Genomic DNA, 8,498 nt, shown 5'->3' on the forward strand with positions numbered 1-8,498 from the left:
AGAACTGACTGAAGATGCAGAGCCTCCACTGAGCAGACACTTAGAGTATTTGTCCTGGCTTGGGTTTTCTCAACAGCAGAGTATTGTGCCCCGGTCTGGAGTAGAGGTACTCACGCCAAGTTAATAGATATAAAACAGAGCCAAAACCTCTATATTATCTCAGGTACTTTGAAATCAACTGCTCTACAATGGCTTCCTGTCTTAGCAAAATGTCACCCCACCAGATATTTGAAGACAGACTGCAACTTTGAAAAAATATAAAACATTCAAATCTAATCCTCTACAACCGATCTCAAATAGACTAAACAATCCGCCACAAACCTACTCAGATCATGTACTCCCTTATGGTCTGAGAGACATTTATCGGAAACGTGCAACCAGTAACGCACTCAGGATTTAATCTTAGGGGGTTCCCGAGTTGAGTAGACGTGAGAATACACACCACTCATCGCATACAACCTATGACTGAGCATCTGCGATGATCGCTAATTCCTAAGTAGTATAGACATAGAAGACATGACACAACATAAATAAATAAAAGAATTTTAATTAGGAAAAGATTTTTGGAAACTTTTCCAGTGTTTTTTCCTTTTTTTCTTTGGAGGGGGCCAGGGCCCCCTGGCCTTGGCTCCCTGCTAGCAACTATACGCCTGAGGATGAATGGAGGAATCGCCACTGCTCGCAACTATGCGCCTGAGGATGAATGGAGGAATCGTTGGAACATTTCTAACATTATCAATCGATCACTTATTGAAGTTCCCTGTTCTTAGCCTCCTGGATTTGATCTGCCACGCAAACAATGTTCCTCCCTAAACAGGATTAGGACGGGCAATGGGTGAAGAGGTAAATATGTCCTTCGTAAATGGAAAATTGCCAATCAGCCATATTGTGAATGCTCTACTCCACAAACCATGTCTCGTATAGTGGAACCCTGTCCAATTTTCCATTTCTCAGGGGAATAGCAGAGTGACATCAGGCTACAAAGGCAGCAATACAATGGGTGTCCATTTTAAAACTTGATTTGTAATAAATGTAAATTGCCCTATTTTGTTGTATCTGTCCATATGAATAAATAAATAAATAAATGACTTGTCAGGACTAAGTCATTTCCCTTCATAGAAATATAATGAATGTTTTGATAGGATAATTAAAGATGATATTTGTTCAGGAGACTTGACGATATTTAGTCAAAGTTTTCGCCCTCAACAAGATTCGATCACAAGTCTTTCCAATCAGTGTATCGTCGTTGTGAACCTAGTTTTGAAATCAGTTCAACTCAGTTGAATTTATCTCCTGCTTTAAATCAGATGAGTTCCCAGGTAATATGAAAGAAGGGAACTATCCTATGGCATACTTAATTCTCCCTGTATGAACTAGAACAGGTTTGTAAAGTGCCTGAAAATATGACCCCTGAATTTTGTTGATATTTTGAACAGTTCTGTGGGAACGATTCAGTTATGTGTTACCATGTTAATGCACTACAGCAAACTGCAAATGCTATGACAACATGGCCATGGAAAAAGGGAATGCAGAGATTATCACGACACTTTTCTGAAGAATTAAACGTCGGTTGCGATCCTATCCACCTTGGCCACAGACGGTCATTACCAATTTGGTAAAGAAATGGGCCAAACCATGTCTACTTCTCTTCATGAGAGTGAGATGGGTTAATCGTATCCAAAGTTTGGTTATTAAGATTTGTGAAAAGAAGAGGATTTCTGAAAATATTTCAGGCATGTCTATATCATTTACTACATTGTACATTTTGAGCATTTTAGCAACTAGAATTAAGATTTGTGGAAAATTTCAGGCATGTCTATATCATCTACTACATTGTACATTTTGAGCATTTTAGCAACTAGAAAGACTCGTATAATATGAAAATAAAATATAAATAGAGTTACCTAAAGCTTAAAAATATCCTCAATAGAATAAGTCTAAAAATAAGTCTAATTTGTACGTCATTTTAAAATAGAAATACATTTTCATATTTCTAAATATATTGAAACCCTAGAAGAGCCTGTGTAGCTCAGTGCATGTGGGGTTTGCACACCACGGCGCTTGGCAGCACGAAGGAAGACTTGATTTCAAGTCTAGTCGGCAACTAGAGAAATTTTTTCTAAGCCTTGTTTCGACCGGTTCCCGAGTTAATCGATCTCTAGCACGGGCAAGCGAGTTTTTTGTACCTTAACCTCAAGAAAATCGACCGTAGAACCAACATTAAATATATTGTGTTAAGGTTAGGGACCACGAGATGGAGGCACTTGTTGAGCCATTCTCTTCACTGCATGCCACCTAATTAGTGATAGCCTTGGGACAGCTATCTCTGATTGGGTATCAGTGGAGATTGACTACTGCCCATTCAGTCTCCAAAAGATAGATAGGACTAATACAGCTTGGCCTACTCCCTATATGGAAATAAAAAGGCGTGAAGGGATTTTTTTTTGAAACCCTGCAGCGGCGCGCATTTATGGCTGAAATCTACGTTAGCATTTGATAGAGACTGGCCTACTTCATTGTTTGGAATAAAAAGCGCAGACTGTTTGAATCCCAAATTAAGAATGGATAGTTTGTTGTACAGTAGGGTGACCAAACGATCCCCTTTTTAACGGGATTGTCCCCTTTTTTAGACTCTGGTCCTATTGTCCCGACAAAACCTTAACGGGACGCTAATTGTCCCGTTTTATTAACTTTAGTTCTGTTCTGTCCCTTTTTTGAATTCGTGGCATGATGTATTCTTTTATGTTCGAATATGAAAAGAATAAATGTCTCTGTTGGAGACATATGATAGCTTGCTATCTAAAACATGCATACTATGACGATTATCAACAGTTATGAACGCACTCTCTCTCTCTCTCTCTCTCTCTCTCTCTCTGCGATAGGACGAAACTGCTGCAACCAGTGGCAGCACTTCTGCATCTGGGTGGTAACAAGGTTACGTTGTGTACTATACCATTGTTTTGTGCTTCTTTTGCTGGTCTGTTAGTAATTGTGAAAGTTAAAACGAGTATATATTGTGAGTGGTGATATTTCATCCAGATTTTATCATGCCGAAAAGGAAGTATAGTTTCACTCGGGATTTAAAAGAATATCCCTTCTTGAAAAACGACCAAACAACACATAAGTTGCAATGTACTGTGTATCGTTCGGCTTTTTTCAATTGAACATGGAGGGTGATATGATATAAAACATCATTTGACAAAGCAAAAATATAAATTGGCAGATGCTGCTTGCAGTTCAAGTCAAGATGTTACATCATTTTTCACGAAAAATTCAAAAGAAAAATGAAATGACGAAAGTGTCTTGTAGCTCAAGAAGGTTTGTTTGTGTGTCATGCAGCGAAACAACATTTATTTGAGGTAAATGGACTGCACCTCTGCAGTAATGAGAAATTTATTTCAAAAGAAATTTACATGTGGGCGAACAAAGTGTCAATCAATTTTAGTGAATGTCCTGGCACCTTATACAATGCGAGAAATAGCAAATTGAATTGAACAAGCCAAATATATGTCAGTTATGGTAGACACATCAAACCACACAAATTCGAAGTTGGTGCCTGTCCTTGTTAGGCACTTCATCCTGAATAAAGGTATTCAGATTAAAGTGATAGGTCTTCAGAACATAACAGGAAAAACAACAGAAATGTTTGCAAATTATATATTGGATATTCTGCAGAAACAGACTTTTCTCAGTCAGCAGCCGACTGACAAAATTATTGCATTTGCTGCAGATAACTGCAACACTAACATCGGTGGATACAAACGAGGTGGTTCCAATAATGTATTTTCAAGACTCAACAAAGGGTTAAAAACGAACATTCGTGCTGCTCATGTTGTTCATAATGGTGTACAGACAAGTGCTTATATTTTAACTATGGATATCGAAACAACTGTAGATAAAATATTTCAGTATTTCTACATTTACATTGTCAGAGTAGAGGAATTGAAGAATTTCTGTGCATTTACAGAAATTGAATATATGCGTGTTCTAGGTAGTGTACAGACAAGATGGTTTTCTTTACTACCAGCTATAAATAGGATTATTGACATGTATGATGGACTCAAATCTTACTTTTTATGACAACATAAATGCCCTGCATTGCTAAAATAATTTTTCAGTAACCAACAATCAATATTTGGCTCCATTTCATGTAAAAGCAGCTGAAAATATTCTCAGCAACAATAACGAAAATAGAAAGGGAAAGTATTTCGGCAACTGTAGTGGTAGAAGAATGGGAATTGCTTAGACAGAAAATTACAAATAGGAAAGCTGAGAACTTTTAAACATTTAAAATGACATCAATTATTTCAGACTTCAGAGATGAGGGCGTCTTTCGTGAAACAGAGAATTTTTAGACACTACAAATTTATTTTATAATACTTTCCTTGAATATTCAAACAAACGGACTTATCATTTCCCGCCATTGAAAGCATTTCACTGGATTAAGTTGCAAACTCCAATAACTTGGGCTGAAGTTACAAGCTGCATAAATGCAATCAGTGATGTTGACAGCAAAATATTCAATATTGTCGATGAAGATGAATTATATGGTGAAGTCAGCCATATAAATAATATTGTGAACTCCAAGATGGGAGAATGGAAGGATACAACCGCTGATGTGGACAAAAAAAATGGTGTGACATGTTTAAGATGCTCCAAGAAAAAAACAGCCCCACTACAAAAACGTACTGCCAGTTGTTGCGTTTGTAATGGCAATCCCAGGAAAAACGCAGCTAGAGAGAATGAAATGATAAATAGGCATCAGAGCTATTCCATCCCTGGACGATCTATCCACGAAAACTTACACCTCATAAGCATAGCTAACAACAACAGTCAAACAATGGGTCTTGTAACAGTAGACCAAGAAAAAGCTTTCGACCGTATTGAACACCTATACCTGTTCAGCTGCTTGAAAGTCTTCAGCTTTGGTTCAGGCATCATTCATTCTATTAAGATGTTGTATGCCAGGCACAGTTTTGCATGAAAATAAACAACAGGCTCACCATAACTGTACCATACAACAGGGGTATTAAGGCTGTCCACTTTCCAGTCCTCTTTACACAATTGCCATTCAGTCCTTCTGTGTAGATTAAGCATGCTGCTTTGGGCATCTCGTCCTAAACTTTCATGCCAAACCATAACCTTGACAGAAATATGCTGATGATGATGATGTTACAATAACAGCCTGCAAAGAGAGGATTTCCATAACATACAAACAGCATACCAACAATACCAAGCAGCCTCAGGAGCCAAACTAAACGCACATAAAACAACAGGACTGTGGTGTGGTAAATGGAAAAACCTAACCGATTCCTCAGTGTCTGGTAACTGGTCCGCAGAGGAAAAAATACCTGGGGATTTACTTAGAAAACACGCCCTCTTATGTGGATAAGAACTGGGAAACACTAAATAAACGTTTCAAGCAAGTGCTGGGAAAGTGGGCAGCAATACAAGCCTCTGCCTCCACAAGAGGGAGAACAAGAATTGTTAACCAAATAGTCACCAGTGTCCTTTGGCATACACTAAAGATTATCACGTCACCAGTGCAATTCATCAAACAAATAAAGTCAACCTTCTATCGATTCATATGGAACAAAACAAAACAGGCTTTCCTACTCCAAGCTATGTACATTTCTCAAAAATGGAGAACAAAATTTGACCTCCATTGGCAACAGGATAACAACATTCCGCACCCGATTTCTCAATAATTCCCTACAACAGGAAATAGCACACAAATACTAGAGGTCTCTCTCTTTTTCCACAACCTTCAGAATGACAACAGCGCACGTGCCAGTGAATCTAACAAACTTCTACAAAGATGTCCTTCAAAGATGGAAGAAGCTAAACCTCCAGCACAATGAAGACAGCATCTCTTCCTGAAATCCTCATGGAACCCATCTTCCACAAAACGATGGTAAGACACCCAATTACTCAGAAAGAGATTTTCTTTCCTCCATGAAGCTGGCGAGGCGTGAGGATCTTAGGTGACATTCGTTCTCCGTGCCTCACCTGGTGCTATCCAAAATCGGCCGAATAACTGAAATACGGGAATCAGGCTGAGCAGATGCACACTATAAATGCTTTTCAATCTTTTACAGTGTGCATCTACTCAGCCCCCTCTTCTGTTATGCCTGATAGCATAACAGAAGAGGGGCTTAGCCCTCCTGACTCAGAAGATCCGGTGCCTATCTTTCTGATAAAAACTAATAATTCATGAAAGAAACTTACACTCAGCAACACGAACAAAATCTACAGCACTCTAACACAACAGTCGAACCAAAACACTTTATTGGATATTCCTACATCATTCCACCAAGCACTATTTCAATGGGACCTATCATATCGCACAAGAGTCATCAAACCCGACGCAGATATTCAGTGGAGAATGTGGCACAATGTATTATCCACTCCAACTTTATTACGAAAATTTAACTCAGATATATCAGATAACTGCCTGTTCTGTTACCGATCAGGAACAGTCCGGCATATCTACTTGAAATGCCCAGTCAACACCAGTTAATAAATTTGTCTCGGGAAACGGCAGCTCTTACCTGTGGTAGCCTTAATACAGAAAAGGAGTGTTTCAATCTCGTCCATACAGAGTCAAATAACCATTCATTCCGCAATTACCTCTTCATCACTGCGAAAACGGTAATATACAGCTTCTACCTCTGACATACAAGACCAGACAGCACAGCAACTTTATGGAGAGAGCGAGGCAGCTGACCAACTCCTTGCAGCCTTCAAACAAAAGGCCAGAAGTCGAATCCTACACGAGCATCACCAGTACTGGCAAAACAACACCTGGAATGTTTTCATCAAGACTGGAATCCACGGAATCCACTCCTGGCTGAGCATTGCGACTGCATCATAGTCCACTTTACAGCATAGAAGTAACATCATTTCCTCTCCTCCCCAAAGAAAGGGGGTAAGAAAGATTTTTTTTTGCTTAACTGAGCTAATATTAATCAGCAGTCACTCTCATGTAAATAGATAATATTGTTCTATAGCAGTTGTTATGTTCTTCCATATACATGTCAGATTTTATGTTCTTATACAGTATCATGTCAAAATAACTGTTAATGGCTTAAATTAAATAAAAAATGTAATTCGACTTATAACTGATATTTTCACGTAACATACCTCAACAAGAGTATGAGCATGTAACCTCTTTGTCTGACCTGCAGAGAACCAAAAACCGGTTAATCCTGTACATACGATTTTTACGTTTACAATAAAAAATCTCTCTCTCTCTCTCTCTCTCTCTCTCTCTCTCTATATATATATATATATATATATATATATATATGTAGAAAGTGTTTTACCTTGGGTATATATTATTTTAAAGATACGAGGCAATTTCATAAATTAGGTTTTTTAATCCTTTTTCCCAAGTAAGCAAACAGACAAGTAAGTAAAGTTTACGGCTGCACGTAGTGCAACACTAGGCAACTAAAAAACCTGGCTTATAAAATTGCTTGGTATCTTTACATAATATATACCCAAGGTAAAAAACTTTCTACATATTACTCTCGTCCTGATATTTTTATTTAATGAGGTCAAAGCAACCTCATGGCAACTTGTTTAGGTAAAATATTTATAAGCTATCTATTACTTCACCCTTGGCATTTTTTAGGTTTGGCTCTCACTGACGAGACCGCAATGAAGGTCGAAACCGGTATGACTATTAACTTAATGCATAGCATCATACATTTCCGCAAGGAAATGTGCTTTGCATTAGGAGAAAATTCTAAGGATAGTGATCAGAGCTTGCTGATCACTTTATATATATATATATATATATATATATATATATATATATATATGTTGGCGCAAACGACTTGCAGGTGCAAACCTGCAGGCGCAAACTTGACTTGTTTGTCTGTTTGCTTACTTGGGATATGGAGTAAAACCAGGTTTAAAATAGCTTGGTATCTTTAACATTTATTATACCCAAGGTAAAATACTTTCTACATTTATATCTCCACGTGAGATTTTTATTTAATAAAGTTAAAACACCTTATGGTAACTTGTTCTGGTGAAATACTTATAAGCTCTGTATTACTAAAATCTTGGTATTTCTAGCCTGGCTTCCACTGATGAGACCACAATAAAGGTCGAAACCGGTCTGGGTAGTGGCCCCTTGCCTTTAATGCATAGCATCATACATCTCCTCTAGGAGATGTGCTATGCATTAAGGGTAAATATTAAGATTAGTGATCAGAGCTTATTCTACTTTTACCATGAGTTGCCTTGGTTCTTGCACTACGTGCAGGATCAACTAGACTTGCAACACTTGCAGGCACAAACTTGACCTGTTTGTCTGATTGTTTACTTGCCAAATAAAGTAAAACCAGGTTTTAAAATAGCTTGGTATCTTTAACAAACACACACACACACGTGGGCTGTTCAATATGTAATAAGACTAATTTTACTGTGGCGAAACCACTCACACAATATTAATTTCTGTGGAATAAAGAAATGTTGCTGTCTGTATT

The sequence above is a fragment of the Typopeltis vanoorti genome, chromosome 23 (assembly GCF_054136105.1).
Source record: "Typopeltis vanoorti isolate ZY-2024b chromosome 23, IOZ_Tvanoo_1.0, whole genome shotgun sequence".
Taxonomy (NCBI): Eukaryota; Metazoa; Arthropoda; class Arachnida; order Uropygi; family Thelyphonidae; genus Typopeltis; species Typopeltis vanoorti.